A 9,469-nucleotide genomic window follows, 5' to 3' on the forward strand; every position below is an offset into this window, starting at 1 on the left:
AAGTTTATCTGCATTAAAGTCCCCGGCCACTAGGAGCGCTGCTTCTGGATAAGCATTTTCTTATTTGCTTATGGCCTTATACGGCTGATTGAGTATGGTCTTAGTGCCAGCATTGGTTTGTGGTGGTAAATAGATGGCTACGAATAATATAGATGGGAACTCTCTTAGTAGATAGTGTGGTCTACAGCTCATCATATAGTGCTTTACCTCAGGCGAGCAATACCCAGAGACTTATTTAATATTAGACACTGCACACCAGTTGTTACCAAACGTAGCTTCTCTGTCCTGCCGGTGCATGGAAAATTCCGCCAGCTCTATATTATCTGTGTCATCGTTCAGCCACGACACGGTGAAACATAAAATATTACAGTTTAGTGTCCCGTTGGTAGTAGGCTAATCTATATCGTAGGACATCCATTTTATTTTCCAATGATTGCACGTTGGCCCATAGAACGGATGGCAGTGGGAGTTTACTCGGCTACGAATTCTCGGAAGGCAGCCTGACCTCCGTCCCCTTTTTCTCCATATTTTCTTCAAGCAACTGACAGATATTTGGGCCCGTTCCCGAGAAAGCAGTATATCCTTTGCGTTGGATTCGTTAAAGAAACATGCTTCTTCCAGTTCAAGATGGGTAATTGCTGTTCTGATGTCCAGGAGTTATTTTTCGATCATAAGAGACGGTAGCAGCAACATTATGTACGAAATAAGTTTAAAAATAAGTTACAAACCATACGAGAAAACTGTCAAAATGGTACAGTTGGTTAGGAGCACGTAAAACATCAGCCATCCCCTCCGGTGACATTCTAACCCTTGTAAGCGCATATCAGATGTTTTCAGATGGTTCTATAGCATCCATGCCATATTGGTATGACACTAAGTATAGTGCCTGGCAATGCTGGGCAGACGGGAAGCTATCACTAAAGTTTTACCGGTATCGAGGGCAGAGATTTAGCTGGGTGCGCTTGTGACTAGTTATAACTTGGTATCAGTTGGCCAGTGTTCACCCAGGGATTATTATTCTGGCTCAGGCTGGCAAAATGTTAGCAGGTGAGAGCAGTGTTGCTCTTCGGTCTGGAGTGCCTCATTTTACCGTAGTGATGTGCGGTGTATGCAGTCAGTTAAAGCCGTAGCTAGCTGGTAATTCCAGGATTTGAGTGCTTGTTTAAGTTCGCCCAGTGTGGTGAAAAACAGTAGCCATAACTCCAGGAGAGAAGGTTCTATCAACCGGGTTATACAGTGGGGAGAACAAGTATTTGATACACTGCCGATTTAGCAGGTTTCCCTACTTACAAAGCATGTAGAGGTCGCTAAGCATGTAGAGGACGCTAAGGCGAGTATTGAATCGGTAAGGAAGACGAAAAAATGACTATAGGAGTGGACTATGGCCCGTTATATCGGAAGTGGTGCACTATTGGCCGTTGCTTCTGTCTGTCTACAACAGACGTTGTGTGATTGGATCTTCTTAGCCTCTAAAATGGGACCCTACCCATAAGTGATAAACTAGTAATTCTAACATTAAATGTGTGTTTTGGTAATTAATTGAGATTTCTTGTTTACTTAACTTAAACAGAAGAAACAAGAAGTGCATAATCAACTGACAATGTGACTCACCACCTGTTTGATCTGCCTCTGATCTGGTGGACTCACTAAACACACATGCTCAGTTTGTCAATTATGTCAGAATGTTGGAGTGTTCCCCTGGCTATCCATAAAAAAAGAAAATGGTTCCATCTGTTTTGCTTAATATGAGGAATTAAAAATTATTTGTACTTTTACTTTTGATATTTAAAGCTGATATATATAACTTTTTGGGTGACCTGCCCAAATTCACTTGGAAATGTGATTTATTGCTCTGTCATTCTCATTGAAAGCAAGTCCAAGAGGCGGTAGATTAGTTCTATGTGCCCAAGTTGTAAGGGTTTTCCTGTGGTGAAGGAGAAGCGGACCAAAATGCAGCGTGGTGGTTATTCATGTTCTTTAATAAAGAAACTAGACATGAAATAACTAACAAAACAATAAATGTGCGAAAACCTAGACAGTCCTATCTGGTGCAAACACAGAGACAGCAACAATCACCCACAAAACCCAACACCAAACAGGCGACCTAAATATGGTTCCCAATCAGAGACAATGACTAACACCTGCCTCTGATTGAGAACCATATCAGGCCAAACATAGAACTAGACAAACTAGACATGTAACATAGAATGCCCACTCAGCTCACACCCTGACCAACCAAAACATAGAAACATACAAAGCAAACTATGGTCAGGGTGTGACACAATTTCTATGCTTCCTTGTCTTTTGTTTAGTTTTTGTGTTTTTTACTTTTGATTTTGTACACCAGTTTCAAACAGCTGAAAATACAATATTTGTTGGTATGGGAAATATATTTCACAGTGGTTTAGATGGTTCAATGGTTTTCTACACTCATGAGTGCTTGTTTTGTCACAAACTGAAAATAGGCATTTAACTATTTCACTATACAACTATTGCCGGAGGGATTTCTGCATAGTGCACCTTTACAGTGTCTTCAGAAAGTATTGACACTGAGTTTGTCTACATTTTGTTGTGTTAATGCTTGAAGTAAAAATCTATTAATTTGAGATTTTGTATCACTGGCCTATTTTTATACATTTTGACAAATTAATATAACATTAACAGCTAAGTCAATAAATATTTAACCCCTTTGTTATGGCAAGCCTAAATAAGTTCAGGAGTAAAAATTAGCTAAAAGTTTCATGAGTTTCATGGGCTTACTCTGTGTCTAATAATAGTGCTTAACATGATTTTTGAATGACTGCCTTATTGCTGTACACCACACAATTATCTGTAAGGTCCATCAATCCAGCAGAGAATTTCAAACAGAGTCAACCATAGAGCAGGGAGGTTTTCCAATGCCCTGGAAAGAAGGGCACCTATTGGTAGATAAGTAGAAATTAAAAAAGAGGACACTGAATTTCCCCTTGAGCATGGTGAAGTTATTCATTACACTTTGGATGGTGTATCAATACAGAGTCACTACAAAGATACAGGCGTCTTTCCTAACTCAGTTGCCGGAGAGGAAGGAAACCGCTCAGGGAATTCACCACGAGGCCAATAGTGACCTTAAAACAGTTAGAGTTTAATGGCTGTGATAGAAAACTGAGGATGGATCAACAGCATTGTAGTTATATCCCAATACTAACCTAAATAACAGAGGAAAAAGAAGGATGCCTGTACAGAATAAAAAATATTCCAAAACATGCATCCTGTTTGCAACAAGGCACTAAAGTAATACTGCAAAAAATGTGGCAAAGAAATTAACTTAGTGTCCTGAATACAAAGCATCATGTTTGGGGCAAGTCCAACACAACACATTACTGAGTACCACTCTTCATATGGTCAAGCATGGTGGTGGCTGTATCATGTTATGGGTATGCTTGTCATCGGCAAGGACAATTTTATTTTTATAAAGAGAGGAATAGAGCTAAGCACAGACAAAATCCTAGAGGAAAACCTGGTTAAGTGTGCTTTCCAACAGACACTGGGAGACAATTTCACCTTTCAGCAGGACAATAACTTTAGAACACAAGGCCAAATATACTCTGGAGTTGTTTACCAAGACGACATTGAATGGTTCTGAGTGATCTAGTTACAGTTTTGACTTAAATCGTCATGAAAATCTTTGGCAAGACTTGAAAATTATCAAGAATCAAGGTAAGACTCAAGTCCAGACTGTGTGAAGTAACCATGTTTATTGTAACCACAGGGGCAGGCAAACGACAGGTTTGCGAAAGGCAGGAAGGGTTCAAATAATCCAGAGTAGGTGCAAGGTACAGGACGGCAGGCAGGCTTAGGGTCAGGAACAGGCAGAGTTCAGGTATCCAGAGGTGGAGCAAAGGTACAGGACGGCAGGCAGGCTCAGGGACGGGCACAAGGACAGGTGAAACATGACAGAAAATGGCTGTCTAGCAATGGTCAACAACCAACTTTTTAAAGAATAATGTGCAAATATTGTACAATCCAGTTTGTGCAAAGCTGTTAGTTTCACGATCATTGGACGCATACTCGGACCAACGTGCAGTGTGATCTGGGTTCCACATCTTTTTTATTTAAAGTAAGTGAACCACACAACAAAACAATAAAGAATAAACTAAACGTGATGACAATGGAGTGCTAACATGCAACTACACAAACAATATCCTACAAAACACAGGTGGAAAAAAATGCTACTTAAATATGATCCCCAATTAGAGACAACGATACCAGCTTCCTCTAATTGGGAATCATACAAAATCACCAACATAGAAAAACAAAACTAGAACCCCACATAGAAATAATAAACTAGACTAAACCTCCAGTCACACCCTGACCTACTCCACCATAGAAAATAAGGGCTCTCTATGGTCAGGACGTGACAGTTAGAGACTTGCCCAGAAAGACTCACAGCTGTAGTTTCTGCCAAAGGTGATTCTGACGTATTTACTCAGGGGTGTGAAATAATTTTCAATAAATTTGCAAAACTGTCTAAAAACATGTTTTCACTTTGCCATTATTGGGTAGTGTGTAAATGGGCGAGGGAGAAAAAAATAGATTTAACTCATTTTGAATTCAGGCTGTAACACAACAAAAAGAGGAATAAGTCAAGTGGTATGAATACTTTCTGAAGGAACTGTAAGTATATTTTAGCAATTACATTTACTTTTTATACTTTAGTATATTTAATAGCAAATATATTTAGACATTTACTTATGTAGTATTTCACTGGGTGACTATCACTTTCACTGGAGTCATTTTCTATTAAGTTATCTTTACTTTTACTCAAGTATGGCAATTGGGTACTTTTTCCACCACTGCAACCAACCAGCCAATACAGACAGTCAAGCAATGTTAGAGGATCTATGGATCTACAGAGTCAACTAAAATAAGATATTAGGGCTAAGCTACCATTCTAATTTCCTCTCACACACTAAATAGACCATTACCATATCTAAGGTTTATGGCGTATTTCCAGTAAGGTAACTCTTTCACCTCCCTGCTCCATCTGGCATGGAGAAAAGTGTCACGTTGTAAATTATCAGAACATGTTCCTCTTAAGGGCTTTCAATACACAGAGGGACCTAACAAAAGCTATGGAGTGCATCACCCCTCGGGCTGAGAACACAACAGTACAGAGAACATTTATTTGGTATTATTTACACACAAAACACAAAATATACTTGTGAATGTTTTCTTAAATAATCTATCATCATACATCTCATATATCATCATAATTTACACTTAAACTAATAAATATTTGTGAGCATAACAAACAGCAAGACTCTCCAGAATAACATGAGTAAGTCAATGGACAATGTGTCCATAGGCTACTCTATATTATGTATGGCTCATGTTAACATATCAAGGTGATGCATACATTTGTGATGAATTTGTGAACTGTGATGAACTGAACTTCAGTTTATGAGTGGACTATGGCATAGCCTACATACAGTAAGGTCACATTTCGGGGTACATCCAAATAATCTCTGTGTAGGGTGCACCCTTCACTGCTACCTATGAACATTTTACATCATGCCCCTTCGTAAGTACAGCTACTGATTTTTTTTAAGACCACCTATAACTTTGTCTTTTTCCAATGGGAGCCCTGCCAGGATGGAAAAGTAAATATGTAATGTGCTGAACATTCATTTCAGATGGAAAAAACTATAAAGCTGTCTTTTTGCGTAAATACATCAAGATAACATAACAACCAGGTGGCTCGAGTTCAAAGCTGTTTTGGAAGGCTAAGGTAGAGTATACATGGAGACTAATCATTGTGCGGAGCAGCCCTGCAGATGTGATTGGAGTCGTAGTATAGTAGAGCTCTTAGTGTAGCTACCTCTTACGGATAGAAATCTGAAGCAAGAGAAAACATGGTATCCGTCCCAAATTGCACCCTTAAGTGCACTTCCTCCCTGGTCAAAAGTAGTGCACTAAAAAGGGAATAGGGTGCCATTGGAGATGCATACATGAATCTAAATTAGCACTGTTTCTGTAAACAGGAAATATAAACTAAGTAACACTAAAGTTACGGATGAATGAATGAATGAAACCCATGGGACTGGCCTAAATGAAAAAATACTACAGAATACTGTAGTCCACAAAAACACTACAGTGAATACTGTGGTATTTACTGTAGTATTTGCAGTAGTATTTACAGTTAACTATAGTATAAATACTGTCAAAAAGAAAACTGTAGTATATCTATAGCAATTAATGTAGTGTTTTTGATATATTATCTTTGACATAGAAGAGGAGGCTTTCTCCTTCAGGAAACCTACTGGAGAAATACTAAAAGTGCTAATCATTACAGTAGTATTTATTCTATAGCATACTAAAACATTCTAGAGGAAGTACTACACATGATCGAAAGATGCTACAGTGTGTAGTATAGTTTCTACAGTATATTACATTTTATTATAGAATTCTACAGTAAGTACTATACTATTCTATAGTAAACTGTAGTATTTCTTTACGTGGGTGCGTCCATAAAAATCCCCTCTTTTATCTTCACTTTTAGTATCAGTATCAATAAAGATGTAGGAGTCCCACACAGCTCTGCTCACCCCATAATGCAACAGCTGTTGGTGGTTTCTATGTTGGAGGATGGTTTAGGAAATTCACTTAAAATTGTTGGCATGCGAAGCTGAGGAACATAATTGAGCAATAACTGAACTTTTAATATGATGTCAGATTGGGATTGGCTGCTTGAAAGTAATGAATCTGTCCTCATGAGGCTAGTGTGCTCTCTGCACAAAACATAGAAGACTTATACGAGAGCATAAACATGTCTTCGACATGTAGCTGCATTCATAAATATTATGTGGCTGCATGGTCTAATGTCATCTCTCATAATTATGGTCTAGCACTTCCAGTAAGCCAATGGAATGATTTGGCCAAAGTGTCTGATGTGTCCCTGGAGAAAAAGTGTTTTTGCAAAATGTGAAATAATTGATTTAAGTAGTGTGTCAAATGAATATGCCTACTCGGGAATAGAGGAGTTCTTGAAAAATAAAGAATTCCATATTCCAGAATATGCTATGTCATATGTTACAGTTATCTGGGTTCAGTTTAGTCTACATTGCTTAAACCTACCCACTCCTTTTCAGATCAGTGGTCACTGACGATAACACAGCAATGCGTGCTATACAGGCAGGTCCTTACCGTTCTGCCGCCATAGGCAAGACCAAAAAATGGCGCCCCCTGCAAAACTAGAATAATCCCGATGACGTTGAAAATGTGTCTAAAATACACTAAATTAGCATGTGTAAAAGACATATGTTCCAGACATTGAAGTTAGGCTCAATGTAGGTTCTGAATTAATGGTGAAAGGGTATTTTCCGTATGTTTAAAATACATCTTTTCCAGGACATTGAAAAGGCATCCGGACGGTGAAATCAGGTTAATTTAAAAAGTTGAAAATACTTATTTTCTGGATGTTGAAGATATGTACTTTAAAGACGTTGAAAATATGTATTTTCCGAATGTTGAAATGAGGCAATTGTTTTGTTCTAGATTGAAGTTGAAAATAAGTTATTTATAGACGCCTATGTTTGGGCCAAATCAAGGCTGGTTCAGGCCAGACAAAATCTGAACCAAACATAGATGTCTATGATTGGTACTGATTTGTTTAGGACCGGACCAGAAATCTGCGTCTGTGGACATTTATATCAAGGCCAGTCTGGACTGCACCAAAGCTGAACCAACCATACATGTCTGGACCGGACCAAAAACCAATGTTCCGTTGATGTGGAAAGTCGGGTCTGGAATTGCACAAAAAAAAAGACTTCCAAAAGGCATCGGTGTCGGTCCGTGCTTACTGAGGTATAGCCTACAGTGTTGCCTTTATGAATGCCCTTCTATGTGGTAAGCCTACCGTTTGTAAAACAACAAAAAACAACGTCTGAACAGGAACACAAAAAGACTTCCAAAAGACATTGGCTCGTGCTTACTAGGGTGTAGCCTACTGTACCATGTCTGCCAGCAATGGAATTTTATGAATGCCCATCCAAGTGGTAGACCCACCGTTTGTAAAATAGGCCATTGCATTGGCTTTATTAGTCCTGATTCCTGTGACTAATTGATTTGGCTATTTAAGCTCTGAATATCAGCTACCCAACTTTATCAGGAGTTATCGAGAGCCTATTTGCAATGTGTTTACATGCTTCACTATGATCAACTTATCAAAGATATACGGATAAAAACTTGAAACCACTGATCATGACAAAGGGGTGAAACTCCTGGACAACAGTGATTGTCCATTTTACTTTGATTTGTCCTGTCCTGTTTTTAGGATATGTTGTTTGTTAACATGACAGAACATTTGTATTTCATTGAGGGCTGTTTAGGTTAGGCTATTTGATTGGAGAATCCTGCACATTGTGAAAAGTGTCAGTCTCATTACACTGTCATACACTTTATCTCCAGTCTGTAGGCTACAGAAAAGGCCACACCTTCTACCATATCCTATATCTGTTACGTGATTTATGTTTGATGATTTTTTTTGACCACACCTTGGTGGAGCTCTGCAGAGGTGCATCTCTCCAACAGCACCCTGGAGAGGTGCACTGGGAATGGAAAAGTAAAATATTTTGCCCCCTTGCCTTTGACAAAGTGGGCTCTGCTTATCAAAGGGAGCCATCAGCGCTCACCTAAAAAGCCCATATGCCACTGGTTGAGAGAAATTGATTGTTTTTAGCCATAATTATGTGAGGTTTTATGTGTTGTTGGAGGTGAGTATTGGTCAGTTTAGCTCAGAATAAAATGCTGCCCTCGTCAATTTTAATATTTTTCCTAAACCTCAACTTCAAAATAATCTCCTGCAACCCGCCTCACCCAATGTGGTGTAGATTTGTTTTTTTCTTCTAAAGTATTTCTATTTACCTCCGAACTGGAATACCTCAACTGATGATAGCTAGCTAACTAGCTACCAGCTATCAGCTATCAGTCAGCTAACCACTGCTAGTGGTCATCAGATAACCTTTAGCTCGGGAAAGCTCTCGCCGGTTCGTACAACGCGTTTCAAACCAGAACATACCTATTTTTATTCTCCATATCCCTGGATTTCTACAACAAACTCTGAACCTTTTCATCTGGATCATGGCAGCGAGCAAACCGCAACCCGGGTTGACTACTTCTGGCTAATGTTTCCGTCCCAGAGAAAGCACCAACTAGCCTGGAGCTAGCCCATGCTAGACCCATCTCCCGGCTAGGGCTCCTGGGCTACTCCTGAAGCCCACTCCTCGGCTACAATATCCGGACCCCTTCTACTGCCGGTATGGGGCACGGAACCCCGCCGATCCTTCACGACTGGAATACTGACATAATCTGCCCGAGAATCCCAACAGGCCCCTCAGGCGCATCGTCCCCAGAAGGCCCATTCTGCTAACCATGGCTTGATAGCTATCTATAGCATATTGGACTGTTGGCTGATCCATCGGCCAGTTTC

The 9,469-nt window shown here is 39.6% G+C and overlaps 1 non-coding gene across 1 annotated transcript; it reads right to left on the reverse strand.

Annotated features, from left to right (window-relative positions):
* Nucleotides 1-6,275: 6,275 nt before the first annotated feature.
* LOC118394325 (U7 small nuclear RNA) lies at nt 6,276-6,331 on the reverse strand. Its single transcript, XR_004827742.1, has one exon. It is a non-coding gene; the product is annotated as a U7 small nuclear RNA (small nuclear RNA).
* Between the last annotated feature and the right edge of the window lie 3,138 nt (nt 6,332-9,469).

Source organism: Oncorhynchus keta, chromosome 14 (assembly GCF_023373465.1).
Source record: "Oncorhynchus keta strain PuntledgeMale-10-30-2019 chromosome 14, Oket_V2, whole genome shotgun sequence".
NCBI lineage: Eukaryota > Metazoa > Chordata > Actinopteri > Salmoniformes > Salmonidae > Oncorhynchus > Oncorhynchus keta.